The following is a 19,997-nucleotide window of genomic DNA, read 5'->3' on the forward strand; positions in this document are numbered from 1 at the left end:
GGCATGGGCAAACTTGGGCCCTACGGCTGTTAGGAATTGTGGGAGTTGAAGTCCAAAACACCCGGAGGGCCCAAGTTTGCCCATGCCTGGTCTAGATGCACCCCTGGGGTCTTCTTGGATCCGAGGAGGGCGCAAAGGGGGCGAGGGGAGCTTCCCCCGCTCCTTCCCCGCAGGGAGGGATCCCTCCCTCGGCCTGTCCACTCGCCCTGCGTGGGCTCCTTCCTCCTCATCCTCCTCTCGCTTCCCGCCTGGGTTTGTGAGGCGAGGGCAGGGACTCCCGGGGCGGGGAAGAAGAGGAGGAGGAGGCGCAGGAGGCGGGGAAGAGGAGCCAAACAGAGCAGGCAATGGGTTTGGGCTCCGGAGATCATCTGACTTGAAAGCAAGCCCCAAAGTGCGGAAGAGAGAGACAGAGAGAGGAGAGGGAGAAAAAAGTTTGGTCCCCGATCCTTCTCTCCCGCTTCTTGATTCCGAGGGGTGTGTGTGTGTGTGTTTCTGAAACTTTCTTCTCCCGTAATCTCTTTCCTTCCCTGCCTGTGCGGCTGTCCTGCCTCGGAAGATGATGGATGGCAGGAGGGCAGCGGCGCGTCTGCAGAGCAAGAGGACGAAGAGGCAGCAGGAGGAGTAACAGCAGCAGCAGCAGCGCCCCAGACTTTGCTAAAGTCCCGTCCCGGGAAAGAGCAGCCACGCCGGCGCCCGCCTGCCTTTGGAGGGCTTTGAAAGGGGGCGCATCCGAGGGAGAGAAGGGCGGAGAAGCAGCCGAGGAGGGAGGAAAGCGAGCGGGAAGCAGCGGGCGATGGGGATCCGCGCGCCCACTGGCCCTGCCCGGGAGCCGCTGCCCGCCTGAAAACTTCTCTTCGGGTAAAGTTGTGCCTCAGCTTCCCTCCTTCCCCTTCGGTGCCTTCTTCTCCCCCTTCCTCAATCCCTTTCCTTCCTCCTTCTCTTTCCCCCTTTCAAGTCTCTTCTTCCTCCCTCTTCACTCTTCACTTTAAATCCGGTTTCTGCCTCCTGCAGAATGCTGGGGTTTGTAGTTTGGTGAGGCACAGGACCTGCGGGATACTTTCCTTTAAAGCCCCGCCACAGTGAATTTAAAGTGGACCCAAACTCTACTGCGATGAGGTCCTAAGTCTCCTCTCCTTTTCCGCTGGTGTTTCGGGGTCCCCTTGAGCCGCATGGGAAGCCACCGCTCTCTTTAAATGTCTACATGGGGGCCCTTTTTCCCGCCTTCCTCGTCCCCTCCTCAGTTGAGGAGAAAAGTTACTTTTCCCGCGCCTTGCCTCGCCTCAGCCGCGCGAGGGGAAAGGACGGGGTTGGGGGGGGGGGGGGGGGCTCTCGGAGAGAAAGGCAACAAAGAGGGAAAGTTGGGGAGAACTTTTCCAACTCGGGGAGCAGGTTGCTGCTCCTCAACACCACCACCCTCCGCGTCCGGCTGGGCTTTCGGTTGGGAGGGTGCTTGACAAACTCCACCTTGGAGTTAATGCCTCCTCCCAGGGCCATAGCCAGAAAAATAATTCGGGGTGTGGGGGTGGGGGGAGGAGTTGAAACTTTTTTTTAGCGACTCATGAAAAGTAGTTCCATAAAGCAAAATAATTTAGAAATTAGGCTCCATGGATAAACTTCAGTGGACACTCAAGACAGATAAGCTACAGTGGACACTCATGTGGATTTGGTTAATCAGTTAAAATTCATGAGTAAACCAGATTTTTTTTTAAAAAAAAAATGGCTACAGCCTTCCTTCTCCTCATCCTCTTCCCCTTTAGTGGTCGTTGTGGTCCATTGGGTCTCCATTGGGCTCTTTGCTCCCTTCACTTGTTTCCTCTAGAATGGTTCTCTTCTGGGCATGTTTAGCCTGCAGAAGAGAAGGCTGAGAGGAGACATGATGAGGGCCATGTATCAATATGTGAGGGGAAGCCATAAGGGAGGAGGGAGCAAGCTTGTTTTCTGCTGCTCTGGAGACTAGCAGCCTCATCACACCAGAGCATGGATCCACTTTAAATCCGATTTCTGCCTCCTGCAGGTTCTGGGTTTTGTAGTTTGGTGAGGACCTGCCTGGCTGAGCTGTTTAAAGGCCCCTCTCTAAAGTGGATCCAAGCTCTAGTGTGATGAGGTCCTAGGACAGGAGGCAATGGCTTCAAACTACAGGAAAGAAAGGAGATTCCACCTGAACATTAGGAAGAACTTCCTCACTGTGAGAGTTGTTCAGCAGTGGAACTCGCTGCCCTTGAGTGTGGTGGAGGCTCTTTCTTTGGAGGCTTTTAAGCAGAGGCTGAATGGCCATCTGTGGGGGTGCTTTGAATGTGATTTTCCTGCTTCTTGGCAGAAAGGAGTTGGACTGGATGGCCCATGAGGTCTCATCCATGATTCTATGAGGCAAAAGAGGAGGAGGAATCTGGGCATGATTCTCTTCTATCATGTTTAGCCTGCAGAAGAGAAGGCTGAGAGGAGACATGATGAGGGCCATGTATCAATATGTGAGGGGAAGTCATAGGGAGGAGGGAGCAAGCTTGTTTTCTGCTGCCCTGCAGACTAGGACGCAGGACAATGGCTTCAAACTACAGGAAAGAAAGGAGATTCCACCTGAACATGAGGAAGAACTTCCTCACTGTGAGAGCTGTTCAGCAGTGGAACTCTCTGCCCCGGAGTGTGGTGGAAGCTCCTTCTTTGGAGGCTTTTAAGTAGAGGTTGGATGGCCATCTGTCAGGGATGCTTTGAATGTTCAGCAGTGGAACTCGCTGCCCTTGAGTGTGGTGGAGGCTCTTTCTTTGGAGGCTTTTAAGCAGAGGCTGGGTGGCCATCTGTGGGGGTGCTTTGAATGTGATTTTCCTGCTTCTTGGCAGAAAGGAGTTGGACTGGATGGCCCATGAGGTCTCATCCATGATTCTATGAGGCCATCTGTGGGGATGCTTTGAATGCGATTTTCCTGCTTCTTGGAAAAAAGGGGGTCGGATTGGATGGCCCACGAGGTCTCTTCCAACTCCAGCATGATTCCTCCCTCTTGGCGGAAAGTAGTGAGACGTCTTCGATAGGATTCCCTTTGGGGTCTTGCCGATGCGATGCTCGGTAGGGCCAGTGTGTGGCTGCCGCTCTTGGGCACAGAGGGCTTCTCCTTCTTGTGAGTGGGGGTCCCTCCGACGCAAAATGCTTTTTCTTCAGACCTCTTCAGAGGGAAGTGGCTCGGAAGTTTTGTGTTTGCTTGGGGGGGGGGGGGGGCTGTATCTCTTTTTGGGCGAAGTCCTTGCCTCTCCAAAATCTTCCCTGCCTCTCTCCCCCCCCCCCCCCCCCCATTCTCCTTGCGATCTTTCATCAAGTCTGTTTGTGAAGGAATTTCAAAAATCCGCCGCTGCAACTTGATGCCGGTGTGATGGGGAGAGGCATGGAGGGAGCCGGGCGCCAGTCCTATTAAGGGTCGGGAGGGCCATGGGGTTCTTTCCTTCCACTCACTCTTCTTCGGATCCCAAAGATTTGCAACTGGAGGGGCCCGCGGGGGGCAATTTACCAGATCTACCCCTCCACTGTACCTCCTGACTAAACCAAAACACCCCTGCCTTCAAAGGCTCTCCACATCCTTAGTTGAATCACACTTTCCCTGCAGAAGGGTTTGTTTGTTTTCATCCTGTTCTGTTCTAGATTTATTTATTTATTTACGTATCTATCGTGTCAGAAGCGAATTGAGTATATAATTATAATATATTTAAAAACACAAAGTTAAAAACTTGGCATTAGACTAGATTTTCCTTTGAACAGAAGCTGGCCGCTTGGAGTGCCTCTGGTGTTGCTATAGGAAGGTCCTCCATTGTGCATGTGGCAGGGCTCAGGTTGCATTGTAGTATTGGGAGTGAGCTCCCACTGTTAGCCCCAGCTTCTGCCAACCTAGCAGTTCGAAAACATGCAAATGTGAGTAGATCAATAGGTACTGCTCCGGCAGGAAGGTAACGGCTCTCCATGCAGTTATGCCGGCCACATGACCTTGGAGGCGTCTATGGACAATGCCGGCTCTTTGGCTTAGAAATTGAGATGAGCACAAACCCCCAGAGTCAGACACGACTAGACTAAATGTCAGGGGAAAACCTTTACCTTGCTCTTCCCCACACTCGCATGTTGTGGTCTCCACTTTGTGGTCCCATTTCCTAAGATTGGCTTTGCCAGACCAACACCCTCCAAGTCGCCCAATCTTCTGTGTGCCCAGGAAGGAGTTTCTCATCCAGTATCAGCCATTGATCAAGGTTTCGGGTTTTAGCCTGCCACTTCTGGGTTCTTGCTTGCTGAGGTGTTCCTGCAAGTGTCTCTGTGGATCTTAGGAAGCTGTTTCTTGAGTGCTCTGCACAGTTCCTCAAAGTTAGAAACCTCAAGTTGCAAAGCCCCCTACTCTTCCTAGCAAGTCTTTGCCATGTCCCCAAAGATTAAATAAAAATACAGAGAAGTATATGTTTCAGTACGGTGTTAAGGATTTGCAGGGATCTTGTTCCTCATAATCCATTGCAGTGTTTCTAATGTGAGGGGACTGGCATTTTCCCCCAAAGTGTAAGCAACCAACATTAATTTTTTCTAGCACCATACCCCTTCAGATCTATGTATACAGGGACACTTCGGAGGTAAGGATCTCATTCAGTAAGGTGTTCAGGATCTGCAGGAATCTGATAGTGCTTCTGATGTGAGTGGATTGGCAATTATTTTCCCTCAAAGTGCCAGGGACCAGCATTAAATCTGTGCCCATTGGTTATGATTCTTTCTTTGGGTTGCTGTGAGTTTTCTGGGCTGTATGGCCATGTTCCAGAAGTATTATCTCCTTGCCCACATCTATGGCAGGAATCCTCAGAGATTGTGAGGTATATTGGAAACTAGGCAAGTGAGGTTTCTATATCTGTGGGTATATCATTCCTTCTTTCCTGGAAACTTTCCAGAGATGGGCAGCCAATGGGACGGGGACCTATGCCAGTCCAGGGACTACCATTTTTGCCAGCAATGGTCTATGGCTTCAGCCCAGCTGTCAGTCCTAACAACATGGGGTCCATAGGAACTTGGTAAATTCACACGTCATTAAGTACCATTGATTCAAGCGGAGATTCTAACCATCAGATCCTGACTCTTGGATTTGTCAAGCTATGTTTAGAAATGTTATGAAGGCCTGGATTGCTCAAGAAATTAGGAACACCTGGAAAACTTAGAATTAAAACATTCCCCATCTAATATATCTCATCTGTGAATAGGAGAACACACAAAACTTCATACCATTGTTTGTCATCTTTCATAGCAGAAAAGAACAGTATTTTGAGAGCTCATCAAAATAACACATGGAGTGGGTGTGGGAAGAAAAAGTAAAAGAAATATTTAAAAGATGTACAGTATATAGATTCTAGCTTTCCATGTGTGGTTCAACGGAATATGCTTATGGGCACAGTTCTGGCAGAGTGAAGCTGCATTGATTTTAATAGGATTTGAGGCATGTTTATTCAGAAAGTTAAATCCCACTGTGTGCAATGGGTGTTATTTTGAGTAAGTGGTCAGAAGACTGCAGTCTAACATCCCAATCCTATGCCTATTGACCCAAATGAGTTTATCAAGTCAAGATCAATGATGCCTCTGCCTAGAGCGAAGGCATCATTAGTCCTATAAGACTAAATCTATACTGAACACTAGAAGTCTATTTTAATTTCGTTTCATTTATTTATATATATATATTCCTCTTGTGTGTATTTGGGTATGCCTTTGCAACCCATGTGTATCCCTGGATTTTGAAGTTTATGTATTATTGACTGTAATAGATAAAAAGGGGCAGTTGTAAAACTTTCTCTCCATTTCATGCAATCAGGTCTCTGGGGATGTCCAAGAATTTGAAAGTAAACGTTGCTCTTGCATGCTGCATAAAATAGCATTTAAACAAATATTGTATTGGCATGTCCCCTGGACCCAGAGCCAAAAGACTAGAGTAAATAAACGATGAAATCCAAAATATACAGAAGTGGAAAAGACAGATTTCTTGCAAAGACTTACTGATTTGATTTGTTTGTGCTCGCTACCTTAGATTTAAGCGAAAGACTTTTTTAAAGCAATGTAAAACAAATTTACTAACTTTGAACTGCAAGGAAAACAGATTAGACAACTAACTTTCACCTGGGAAAGTAAGTTTTCTAGATTAGAGTGAGATATAGATAGATAGATAGATAGATAGATAGATAGATAGATAGAAACTTTATAACGGGCATGTCAATAGTTGCATATTGGTTATGCGGTAGTCTCTGGATTGTTGTTGGTTTGTGTGAAGGTGTGCATGAGAAAGAGAGACGTATGTGTGAAAATGTTTGCCTGGAGTGATTTGCATGTTGTCCAGAGTGCCAGAAATTTTTGACACCTGTCAAAGTTTGACTTGCCCTCAAAATAAATGGCACATTGATTCTAACTTCACATCTGGCAATACGTTTTCTTTCTCTCTCCCTCCCTCCATCCCTGCCTTTCCCTCCTCTCTCAAACAAATTACCCTTAGAGAATTTTTTTGTGGGGCAATTAAAAGTCAGGCAGGTTTTGAAAAGTTATTAGACAGCCCTTCCCATAATTTTTCAGCAGTGGAAACTCAACTGATACTGAGCTGCTCCTCTTCAGTGAACCTTTAAAAATACTCCTGTGTGTGTTTCTCAAGCTGGTGATATTTAAAGCCAAGTGAAGAGGAAGATTTACTTGGTCCTTAATCTTTTTGTTGCCTTAAGCATGTAACTGTGAAGTGCCTAGAAATGCCTAGTATTGCAAAGGAAAACATATTGCGAGGATAGTTTCCAACATCCCTTTAATAGCTCCCTTTCTTCATATATTAAAGGTAGAATAGGGTTGGGTGTAGCCTTTTGTATAAATGTCCACAGTTGAAGATCCATGTATTACTGAAACTAAAACTCATTTAAAGGGGGAAGCACATCGTTCACTTGAATTTGCATGTCCAGATTACAGTTGGATTGTCCTGATCTAAATCACTATTTCATGACTTACCACAGATTTGGCGGGATCTTTCTAGTTTTTCACTTGATGCAAAGCATCTGGAGTAAACATTTTCTATGTAAGAAAAATCTTGAGGAGCATCTGCAAGATTTAGATCTTACAGATGCTCCGGATTCCAGTTGTGCTCTGGTTTCTCTTCAGATCGTATAATTTTTTTTCTCCTTTTACAATGTATTTGTCAACTGGAAGGTTTGTGTAAATAATAGGTATATATTTTTTAAAATGCGTGCAAAGGAACAGCCAGTTGAAGTGTAATCGTGCTAAGAGTGGACCCACTGAAAACAATGAGAACCAATTCGGTTTTGTGTAATTTCTGTCCTGCACTCTAAGCATGGTTCTAGATCTAGATCTAACCCAATCTTGCTGAAGCAACCAGACTCAGATTTAAATATTCAAAAGCTGCCCTAATGGGTACAAATAGATAATCATGCCAAATATATGTTGTGACAAAAGATATAGAGGAATATTTTCAACATTAAAAAATCAAATGAAATATTTGATTTTTGAAAGATATTTATTCATTTATAAATTGCTTGACCATAGGCTAGGTGGATAAATACGTATAGATGCATGTGCATCTGATCATAGGATTATGATCTAAATAATATTTTAATACAAGACAGTAAAAGAGAGAGAAGATGGTGGAGATAGTATTCTGAGATACAAACTGAAAGGTAAAGAGGCAAATATGATTGGAAGGAAAGTTTAAAAATCTGGTAGTAGAGACACATGACGGTAGATTCAGAATCTGTTTTCAGAATCTCAAATGTGCAGCAGAGCACTATGTGTGCTTAAATTCATTGATTTAAATGGGGCTTGGGCTGTAATCTTTACAATTTTCTTGAAAGTAAGGCCTCATTGACCTTGAGTTTGTATAAGTTTGTGCAGCTTTGTACATTTCCAGTGAAATCTTATTGATCATTGTGGTAATTTTCAAAACACTCTGGTGCATATACTGTTAATTTTTAAAACACAGGAAACCACTTTCACCAATTGTAATACAATTGTAATGCTGGGTTGGAAAAAATGCCAATGAGGGCTTATTGGATTGGACAATTGTAATACATTATTGTTGTTTTTAGCTGTATTGTGGTTTAAAATATGTGATTTTGGATCTGCTTTGGTACATGCGGGTCTTGAGATCTGTAGGCTATAGAGGAGGAATGTAGATTTAAACTTTTAAATTTAAATATTACGGTATTAGAGCAAGACTGCAATGGCAGTTTGATTTGATTTGGCTTGCAAGAACATTTTACAATCACCTTCCTCTTATTCTTTTATAAGGAACCTTTTTTATAGGAACAATCTCCCTCCTAAATACATAAGAAGACTTTTGCAGAAACTGAATAGATATTGCCCACCCTTGCTCCCTCAGCTCCTGGTGGCCTACTGTAAGCCAGTTGTTTGCACTGTGTCCTGAAAGATACACAAATCCTTCAAGCTTTTTGTACTCTCAGAAGTGCCTTGTTCACATTGGAGTTTCCAGTACAGATTAGCAAAGAAAGCAAATTCAGCCCACAGTCACCCCAAACTCTATATTTATTTGTGTAGCAAACACCCGTCAATTGCTTTCCTTACAATGAGTACACTTAACAGACTTAGCTAAGGATTTTTGAAGAAGTAGGTTTAAAAAAAAGGAGAGACAAGGGTTATTTTAAATAGATTTTTTTTAAAAAAATACTGTTATTATCTAATTACAACTCCAAGCTCTCTCTAATACATCTTGGGCTGTGGATGTTTGCACTTGAGCTGCTTGTTCTGTTATCTGACTGTGCTGTGTTAATTTACTTGAAAAGTGCTTGACATACACTCGAAAGCAGGGTAAATATAGGCAAGAATTGGAGTTTATTTTGCTAGCATTTTCGAGGAAAAACACTGACCAGAAACTGAATCTCGAGAGGTAATTACTTCCTTTACCCACACTGCTGCAGCAAAAATCTTATTTAATGATCTATAGGCCTTGCTTGCACACTTCTGCACACTCATTGGGCACTTACGGATCTTATAGGGCAATTAAGTGGGGGCTCAAAACAGGCAACAATATGGTACTCAAGTCTAAATCACAGGAGGCAGCAATTTGTTTAAACCATTTTCTTTGGAGTACTCAGCAAACCAGGGCTTGTTAGGCAGATAAAAAAGTAATCGCCAGCACTCACTATGTGGATTTTAAATAAAGTATAAAGGCAATATATATTGTCTAGGAATCTAATGGAAGTATAGCTGAGAGAAACTGTTTATTTACGTCCTAAGGACCGGTGGAGAAATTTTATTTTTTGTTTCTGCTGGACATCTGATGATGTAACAAGGTGAAGATATCCTTGTGCTAGACCCTGAGAGGAAAATCAGGGGTGTTTAAATTTTTCACTAAAATCTGTAAATAGTAATATGAACCTAAGGGCCTACTAATGATAGTTTAACTTTTCTTTTAAAAACATTTTTTTTAAAAAAAATAAATGAATTATTTTTAAGGGACCAGACATCCTAATACTGAACTGCGTCCCTAACAAAGCACTGCTGGCTGAAATATTAGATTCTGATCTTTTAAAATTTCCCTTCCTTCCTGCTTCACAGCTTTGATTTTTCCCATCTGAGAGGCACTTAAAAGACGCCTTACCCTGAGTCAAGATTTTTTTCCTTCTTCCCTGCTAGGAAGGTGGGGAGGGGCGAAGGCAGAATTCACATTAATTTTGTGCATCTGTGAGGATAAGCTTCAAGAAGCTCTGACGTTTTGGGTGAACTTGAATAGGTTAATGTATTTTTTTTCCTATAAAAGAGCAGGGAGGGAAAGAGAGAGAGTGAGAGAAGGGGGAAACGCATTGGTGGGAAGTGTGTTTTAACTCTGAGTACCGATCCCCATCCATTAGCATAAGAAAACCAGTTTCAGTGCATTTACTATTGTATTGAGTGAAGAGTTCCAACAGTCCGAAGAAGAAAGAAAGTGAAAAGCTGCAAAGAAATGATGGCCTATTCAGATTATTCAGCAATGCAAAGCTCTTGGTCATCTGCCTCCGAAAACTCCAATCAGGCTATCACTTTTATCTCCCCCTTTTTGCCTTTCTTTTGCCTTTTTCACACGTTCACTTTTGTCAAGGTTTATTGATCATGTTTTCTTCATTGCAAATCTGTGGAAAATTTAATGAACCAAAAACAACAGCGAAATAAAAGGGACTTTTAGCACTAGGTTGAATCCCATCTCCCCTCCCACTTGCCACCCCCTGCTGCCTGTGCCCCCAACCTTTGAGCTAGAAATCTCCTCTTTATTGTGTATTTACTGTAAGACCTACAGTAGAAAGTGCAGAAAACAGCTGCACTGCTAACTGTTCAAGGGGGAAAAGTTTGGATAATGTGCCTGACCTTACAGAAAGCCCAATTATAAATGCTTTTCTCTCTCTTTTGATACTCTAGCCTCTGCTACTTGCAGGACTGCAGATGATAAAAAAGTGTTTCCTTTGAGTAGAATGAAGCCCATTTGTTGCCTGGCATTTAAACCAAAGTCTCAATGATTGCAGATTACCAGTTTGTAATTTACAGCCCCGATTGTTTTAGTGCCCTGATCTTTGCTCATTCCACATCTGCCTTGCCTCTGTACTGCCATGGTGTGTTTTATGATGCAAATGTTTTTGTTAACTTACAAACAGTCTCAGTATCTGGATGATCTCAGGTGGCTTAGCTGAAAAGCAGCTTTTTTTTTTTTGCTCCTGGTTGGATTCAAACCCTGTAATTAAATGGGGCTTCAGGAATGATGTGTGAAATACAACATATACACAGAGAGATACAGGCTTCGTGCCTCTTCTGATCTGTTAGTATATGTATAGCAAGATAGTAGAAATCCTGTATATGATAAGATATACAGTTTTCCTTCAGATGTATACTTTTTTTCCTTCACCTTGATACGCAGGGCTTTTCTTGGAATGAAAGAGGTAATACAAATTCTCCTATTTATTTCATTCATGTATTTGGTAATTTGTACAGTACCAAATGCCTCAGCTAAATTTTTATAAAAGGATAAACACACGTAAACACACTTTTTTTGAGATAAGGCACATGATTATCAAGCAACTTGGTTACTGAGCATAGTTCACATAGTTCACCAATAGATCTAGGAGCCACCGGTGATGCAGTGGGTTAAACTGCTTACCAAAAGGTCAGCAGTTCGAATCCAGGGAGCAGGGTGAGCTCTAATCTGTCAGCTCTAGCTCCCCATGTGAGGACATGAAAGAAGCCTTCCACAGGATGATAAGATATCAAACATCTGGGCATCCCCTGGGCTTGCAGATGGCCAATCCCCTCACACCAGAAGCAACTTGCAGTTTCTCAAGTCCCTCCTGACACACACACAAAAAATCAATAGATCTCTTAATATTTCTTTTCAGACCTTCACAAAATTTGTACAGGATTGCATATATTTACTATCTTTAATATTCACTTTAGTTTTTTTCATCTGAAAACAAAGTAGAATAAAATTAAGATTGGTAGATAAAATGGAATTGGAGTATATATATTTCTGATTACCTGTTGCTAGAAATGAAGAAGGGGGATAGAAGTTAGTGTTCTGACTAATATGCACCATACTGGGTTCTCTTTGAGGAAAAGTGAAATCTCAATGTATCTTAGAAAAAAATAGGAATATAAGTGGTAGTAAACAACATAGCTTCGCTGTAAACCACCTAAGGGAAAATGCTGCTAGAATGGTATATATGTTTTACAGCAATTCATCCCAAATAGATCCTCATGTAAGGATGTTGCTTCATCAACCCATCTTTTGAATACCTTAACATGTCTCAAGACTGCCTCAATGTATATCTTGTGTAGACCCAATGAGGTTACTTGTAGGATTGTGGAAATTTGAAAATTATAAGGAATCACTGATTAATTATGTAAATGAGTGTTCTATGCAGTTGATGATGTTAACCTGTAATACTGTAAATCATAATGTTGTATTTCTTACATAGGTCTCTTGGCTATCTCCCGTTTAAACCCTTGCCAGGATGAAACCTATTTAGGATTAGCAAAAGGCATGTTTAGATAATACCATCTCTTTAATGTTTGGAATTAGTAAAATCACTGCAGAATGTGCCACCCATAGGTTGTGGCTGGTTGCTATACTAGTAGCATAAGTAGTGATGTAATTCATGGCCCATCATACATTCACTGTATTTTCAGGGACAGTTCATATGCATTATTAGCACCCATTCGACTAAACCCCCACTCACCCTTTTTTCTTAATGGGAGATAAGAAATAGATTCTGAGATCACAACCAATCCACAATTTTATAAACAAGCCAACAAAAACATTCCTACAACTACAGTGACATCTTGACTTAAGAGTTGGATTCATTTCATAACTGAGCTCTTAACTCAAAATGCTCTTATGCATTGAAATGCTATTAATCTGTTCTGCCCCTCCCACCATTTTTGTTACATGTTTTCAAATAAGAAAATTTACTTTATAAATAACAAATAATGTATAAATGCCCATTCACATTTGTCTTTGTCTCTGTCTGTCGTATGGCATTGAATGTTTGCCATGTACATTGTGATCCGCCCTGAGTCCCCTTCAGGGTGAAAAGGGCAGAATATAAATACTGTAAATCAATCAATCAATCAATAAAAAAGGAAAAATCAACTTTAAAATTGTAAAAGCACAAAGTTGTGGCAAGGAAGCACAAAGCGAAGAGGCAAAAGCATCATTTTTTCATACTATACTCATTCCAGCCTCCTTCCCTCCCTCCTGGTCTCCCCCTTTCTCTCTCTCTCTCTCTCTACACGAAGTTAAACAGACCATGAATAAAAACCACACAAAATCAACTAACCCAAAGTTCCTCAAAGCGGATAAGAGCAAAGCAGACAGCAGTCTCCCAAAGCGGACAAGAGCACTAGACACAGAGGATGCTCCGCTGTACCCTGAAGATTTTTACTCTCATGCTATCACTCCCTCTGGTACTAGCTCTTAACTCAAAATACTGCTCTTATATAAAGCGAAACCCAGGCCAAGTAATAGCTCTTAAGTCAAAATGCTCTTGAATTAGGACACTCTTTAAGTAGAGGTTCCACTGTATATGCAAGAACCAAATAAATTGCATCCCCAGCAGGGATTTCTTTAACATCATATATGAACTAGGATCTCTGGTTCACCAACAAGCCAGAGTATAAATCCATGGTTAGCTTTTGTCTTATGACTCTAGTGCAGTGGTTCTCAACCTGGGGCTCCCCAGATGTTTTTGGCCTTCAACTCCCAGAAATCCTAACTGCTGGTAAACTGGCTGGGATTTCTGGGATTTGTAGGGCAAAAATATCTGGGGACCCCAGGTTGAGAACCACTGCTCTAGCGTATTTGAGGAATGGTAACACAGAGCTCATCATCAGGATAACCAAACCTCAAATGCAACATCCATGTTTGACTTGTCTTGTGTGCTACTCACAAACAAGAAGTAGAAGTTTCCTCATCTGATGATGAGGCTCATCATAATCTAATTTGATTTGTGCCTCTATGTTGAAAAGCCTGTTAAATTCTTCAAAATTTTATAGATGGAAACCAGAACACACATGGCCAAGCAACATCAGATTGTAGTCAAGATTGCAAACAGAAGAACACATACTGTAAGCTAGGAGAAACTACAGCAGTTTTCCTTTTGCCCAAATCTACAGGATTCTGGCACTTTGTCTCCTTTACCCCCTAGTGAGATGTATGGAAGCTATTTTTGCACTTTGAACCCAGTTTGCTGCAACTGAAGTACACCGAAGACAAAGGAGGAAAGTGGGAGGAGGAGAGAATCTGGGACATTTTAAAAACACCTGGAAAACTGGAAAATGTTCAAATATCTAGCACCACCCATCTCCTCTAGCTGCATAAAAGGGAGCTTCTTATCTAACATTAATATATATTTCTTCTTCTGACTTGTGGGGTTTAAAGAAAATCTTATTTTTTGTCCTTAGTACCATAGAAAGAAATTAAAACAGTTGAGTACAGAAAAAAGTTAATAGAACAATGGTTTCAAAAGACAACAATTCCTTTTCAGAGGAACCCTTTGGCAAGCCTTTTGTGTGTGTGTGGAGGACAATGCAATAAGTCAGACAGGACTTTTTGAGCTGCATCTGTAAGGAACTGTAAGGGCCCCTGAAGTACACTTGTGTTGAGTTGAATTGATTGAGATTTAATGGCCGTTAGTGGCTATGAATGGTAATGATTTCCTTGAGTATCTTTACTGTGCTTGACATCAATAATGGCAAGTGTGTATGTGTGTATGAACTAAGTGTGTGATTTACTTACAGAGAGGCTCTTGCCCAACCTCCTTTTTCATAATTTAGATGTTTTGATGCTTTGTGGAGGAGAAATAAATACCTTGGGCTTCCAGATGCATGTACATCTTGTCAATTTAATTCTGTCCTCCTAATTTTTCCCTCCTGCAGCATAAATCAAGACATTGTATAGCTGGGTGTGATTAATTTGTTCTAGATGCCATCATGAATTAATATTATGCAAATGGAAACTTTACAGTTACTATGATTTACTCAATAACAAGTTATGATATTTAGGCCTATTCATTATATTTTAAAGCATTATTTGTCGTTCTCACGGTGTGTGTGTGTGTGTGTATATGTGTGTGTGTATGTGTATATATATATATATATATATATGGCACAAATATATTTATTTTTGCTATCAAGTTGACTTAGGCTTCTTCTTCTTTATTTGGTCAGTTGTTTCCGACTCTTCGTGACCTCATGGATCAGTCTGCGCCAGAGCTCCCTGTCGTCCGTCGCCACCTCCAGTTCCTTCAAGTTCATGCCAGTAACTTCAAGGATACCGTCCATCCATCTTGCCCTTGGTCGGCCTCTCTTCCTTTTTCCTTCAATTTTCCCCAGCATCACGATCTTTTCCAAGCTTTCTTGTCTTCTTATGATGTGACCAAAATACTTCAACTTTGCCTCTAATATCCTTCCCTCCAGTGAGCAGCCGGGCATTATTTTCTGGATGATGGACTGGTTGGATCTTCTTGCGGTCCAAGGCACTCTCAGGATTTTCCTCCATCATCAAAGTTCAAAAGCAACTATCTTCCTTCTCTCAGCCTTCCTTATGGTCCAACTCTCACATCCATAGGTTACTATGGGGAATACCATTGTTTTGACTATGCGGACCTTTGTTGCCAGTGTGATGTCTCTGCTCTTCACTATTTTATCAAGGTTGGCCATTGCTCTCCTCCCAAGAAGTAAACGTCTTCTGATTTCATGGCTGCAGTCAGCATCTGCAGTGATCTTCGTGCCTAGAAATATAAAGTCTGTCACTGCCTCCACGCTTTCTCCTTCTATTTGCCAGTTGTCAATAGGTGTGGTTGCCATAGTCTTGGTTTTCTTGACGTTTAATTGCAACTCAGCTTTTGCACTTTCTTCTTTCACCTTGGTGATAAGACTCCTGAGCTCCTCCTCGCTTTCGGCCATCAGAGTGGTATCATCCGCATACCTAAGGTTGTTAATGTTTCTTCCAGCAACTTTAACTCCGGCCTTGGAATTGTCAAGCCCTGCATGTCGCATGATGTGTTCTGCGTACAAGTTGAATAGGTAGGGTGAAAGTATGCAGCCCTGCCGTACTCCTTTCCCAATCGAACCAGTCTGTTGTTCCGTGGTCTGTTCTTACTGTGGCTACTTGGTCTTTATGCAGATTTCTCAGGAGACAGACAAGGTGACTTGATATCTCCATACCACCAAGAACATGCCACAGTTTATTATGATCCACGCAGTCAAAGGCTTTGGAATAGTCAATAAAGCAGAAATAGATGCTTTCTGAAACTCCCTGGCTTCCTCCATGATCCAGCAGATATTGGCAATTTGGTCTTTTGTTCCTCTGCCTTTTCTGAACCCAGCTTGGACATCTGGCAACTCTCCCTCCATGTATTGCTGGAGTCTTCCTTGTAGGATCTTGAGCATTACCTTGCATGGGAAATAAGTGCCACTGTACGGAAGTTTGAGCATTCTTAAGCATTTCCCTTTTTGGGTATGGAGATATAAATTGATTTTTTCCACTCTGATGGCATGCATTAGACTTATGGCAATCTTAAGAATGAGAACAAGTCACCCTATTATCAATAGCCATGCTCTGGTCTTGCAGACTCAGAACTGTGGCTTCCCTGATTGAGTCAATTCATCTGGAATGGACACTTCTGCTGTTCCTACTGCCTTCTACCTTATTAAGCATAATTGAATTTTCTAGTATGGCAGTCTCAGTTTCATCTCAACTTCTAAAGAGAGTTCAGGCTTGATTTGCTCTAGGACTTATTTATTTGTGTTTTTAACAATCTAAAATATTTGTAGAAATCTTCTTCAACACCACTTTTCAAACAAGCCTTTCTTCCTGTCAGCTTTTTTCACTGTCCAGTTTTCACATCCATACATAAAAATTGGAACTATGGTGGCATGGACAATCCCAACTTTAGTATTAATTGATATATTTTGACACTTCAGGTCTTGTCTAGTATTATCTTCTTCTGATTGCTTGAATGCAATCTCCATTCTGATTAACGAAGTTATGGAGAAACTTGAACTATTTCAATGTCTTCATCATCTGCTTTAATGTTATGTAAATGGCCTATGGTCACTATTTTTTCTTAATGTTCAACTGTAAACTTCTTTTATATTTTCTTCCTTGACTTTCTTCAGTAATTATTCCAAGTCTTTGCTGTTCTCTTCTACTACTATGGTGTTATCATATCTTCATATGTTAAATCGTTGATATACTTTCCTCCAATTTTCACACCTTCTTCCTCTGAGCCTCTTCCAGTTTTATGTTCAGCACACAAGTTTTATGTTCAGCACACAGATGCAGTGATAAAATGTGGCCTTGCATGATCCACTTACCAACTGAAAACTATTCAGTTTCTTTGTACTCTGTTCTGATGGTAGCCTCTTATCCAGTATCCTCAGGGCAATCAAATGTTGTGGCACACCCATTTCTTTTAGGACCTTATCACATGAGGCTCATAACACAAAATGCAGCCTCCCCAACCATGCACAAAAGTGTTCCTCATCCTATGTTTATTCAAACCAGCGTTCAAATCATTTGTGACCAGTGGTTTTTTTTTAAAAGGGGGGAACCTTTTAGTAAGCTGAAGGTACTTTGAATCTGTATTCAAAGTGTTTCCAGGTGTGCAATAAATCCAAAAGTTCTTTAACAGTGAGTTTGGGGACTATAATGTGTGATGTGGTCATGTTGGTGGCACCACTTTGAACTGCTTCACTTCTCCATGGTCATAATGTAAGTTATTTTACTTCCAACGAACAGACAAAGAGGAGCTTTGCCTGCAAAGTTATAACTGTCCTCTTTCGTCCTGTTCACTTCCTTTTAAAAAACAGTTTTAACTTGCGTCTCGAACCTGGGACAACCATGATTTCTGAGAACTTTAAGCTGTGTTTGGAAGCAGTGATGAGTTGGCTGCAAGTGAGTAGACTAAAAGTGAATCCCGCAAAAACTGAGATACTCTGGCCCGGCCAGCCACCAGAGTTAATCCAGTCACTGCCTGATTTTGATGGGGAAGTTCTGGTTCCGTCTGCTACTGTTAAAAGCCTTGGGGTTGTGTTGGACTCATCGCTGACAATGGAGGCCCAGATCACTGCCATAAGTAAGCAGGCCTTTTTTCATCTTCGCCAGGCAAGGAAATTGGCATCCTACCTTTCAACAGAAGCATTGGCAACGGTAATCCATGCAGCAGTCACCACTAGGTTGGATTATGGTAACGCCTTATATGCCAGCCTTCCGAAGACAAAAACCCAGAAGATCCGAATGGTCCAAAATGCGGCAGCCAGGCTGCTAGCGGGATCATCTATAAGATCCCATATTACACCGATTCTAAAACAACTGCATTGGCTACCAATAGAACATCGGATCTCTTATAAGATACTGATCCTAACATTTAAAGCTCGAAATGGCCAAGGACCATTATATCTTAGGGACTGCCTCATTCCTTTTATTCATTAGTGGTCACCTCGATCCTCCCAGGAAAATCTCCTATACGTACTGGGCCCTAGGGAGGTACGCCTGGAAGCTACAAGGCGTACAGCCTTTTTGGCCTATGCTCCAATTCTGTGGAACTCATTGCCTCTATATGTTAGAGCAATGTTGGAGTTGCGACCTTTTGGAAAAGCACTCAAGACCTGGCTGTTTGGTTGTGCATTTAAGTAAATCAGATCTAATTTGCCAAATAGTCACTGTTGAATGTTTTTATGTTGAATGTTTTTATATTGTGGAATGATATTTTAAATTGTAAGTCACCCAGAGCACTCTGGTGGAGAGCGACTAATAAAGAAATAAAGTGAAGTTAAGTGAAGTGAACTAATGAAACTAAGCAAATTTGATTCTAATTTCAGGCACTTATAGAAATTTTGCCTCTTAGACATTTCTGTACTATTTGATAACTTTCATTTTGTTCTTTTGCAAACATGAAATCAGTGTATTGAAACAGAACTACTGCAAACTGCAGCTTGAGCTGGTTTGGCAATGAGGATGTAACTCTGGCTCCTGCTTGTCCAGTTTTGATGGATACCTTTCAATTTATGCAGCCTGAGGATACGGGCAGGATCCTTGGAGCGGTGAGAGCTACCACATGTATTCTAGATCCTTGCCCTTTCTGGCTGATCGAACAAGCCAGAAGGGAACTGGCAGAGTGGGTGAAAGTGGTGGTTAGTGCCTCCTTGGAACAAGGCAAAGTTCCAACTTGCCTAAATGAGGCAGTTCTGAGGTCTATATTTTTAAAAAGCCATTCCTGAACTCCTCTATAATGGATAATTTTTGGCCAGTATCCAGCCTCCCTTTTCTGAGCAAGGTCTTGCACCACTTAGTGGCCTCCCAACTCCAGGAATTTCTGGATGAAACAGATTATCTAGATCCATTTCAATCTGGTTTCAGGCCTGGCTGTGGAACAGAGACAGCATTGGTTGCCTTGGTGGATGACCTACTCAGAGAGCTGGATAGAGGGAGTGTGTCCCTATTGACTCTCCTGGATCTCTCAGAGGCTTTCGATACCGTCAACCATAGTATCCTCTTGGATTGTCTCACTGGGATGGGACTGGGAGGCATTATCTTACAGTGGTTTCAGTCCTTCCTGGAGGGCCATACTAGAAGGTGGTGCTGGGAGACTCCTGTTCGAATCCCTGACCATTGTCCTCAGGGTTCCATTTTGTCCCCCATGCTGTTCAAAATATACATGAAACCGCTGGGAGAGGTGATCTGGAGTTTTGGAGTGTAATGCCACCTATATGCAGATGACACCCAACTCTACTACTACTTTCCACCTAATGTCAAAGAAGCTGTCCTGAGCCTGTCATCAGTAATAGACTGGATGAGGACAAACAAATTGAAACTTAATCCAGACAAGACAGAGGTACTCCTGGTCAGTCAGAAAGCAGACCAGGTAATAGGGATCCGGCCTGTGCTGGATGGGGGAATATACTCCCCATGAAGACACAGGTCCGCAGTTTAGGGACTCAGTGCTCCTGGACTCAGCGCTGAACCTGGAGGCCCAGGTATCTGCGGTGGCCAGGAGGGACTTTGTATAAATGAAACTTGTGCGCCAACTGCGCCTGTTCCTTGAGAAGCCAGATCTGGCTACAGTGGTACATGTCTTAGTTACATCCCGTCTGGATTACTGTAACATGCTCTATGTGGGTCTGCCTCTGAAGAGCGCTTGGAAACTTCAGCTGGTTCAAAGAGCTGCAGTCAGTTTGCTCACTGGGGCTGGCTACAGGGAGCGGACAACTCCCCTGTTGCAGCAACTCCACTAGCTGCCAGTCTGTTACCGAGCACAATTCAAAGTGCTGGTTCTCACCTTTAAAGCCCTAGATCAGGGGTCCCCAAACTAAGGCCCGGGGGCCGGATGCGGCCCTCCAAGGTCATTGACCTGGCCCCCGCCCTCAGTTTTAGACTTAGGCTCACCCAAAGTCTGAAATGACTTGAAGGCACACAACAACAACAATCCTACTTAACTTGACTATCTCATTGGCCAGAAGCAAGCCCACACTTCCCAGTG

At 42.6% G+C, this 19,997-nt stretch overlaps 1 protein-coding gene across 1 annotated transcript in view; it reads left to right on the forward strand.

The window, feature by feature from the left end:
• Positions 1 to 722: 722 nt before the first annotated feature.
• Positions 723 to 19,997, forward strand: part of gli2 (GLI family zinc finger 2) — a 279,884-nt gene continuing 260,609 nt past the window's right edge. Inside the window, exon 1 of the mRNA XM_003214899.4 lies at positions 723 to 858. The gene's annotated coding sequence lies outside the window, so the exon portion shown is untranslated. The remainder of the gene's footprint in view (positions 859 to 19,997) is intronic.

The sequence above is a fragment of the Anolis carolinensis genome, chromosome 1 (genome assembly GCF_035594765.1).
Source record: "Anolis carolinensis isolate JA03-04 chromosome 1, rAnoCar3.1.pri, whole genome shotgun sequence".
Lineage (NCBI taxonomy): Eukaryota > Metazoa > Chordata > Lepidosauria > Squamata > Dactyloidae > Anolis > Anolis carolinensis.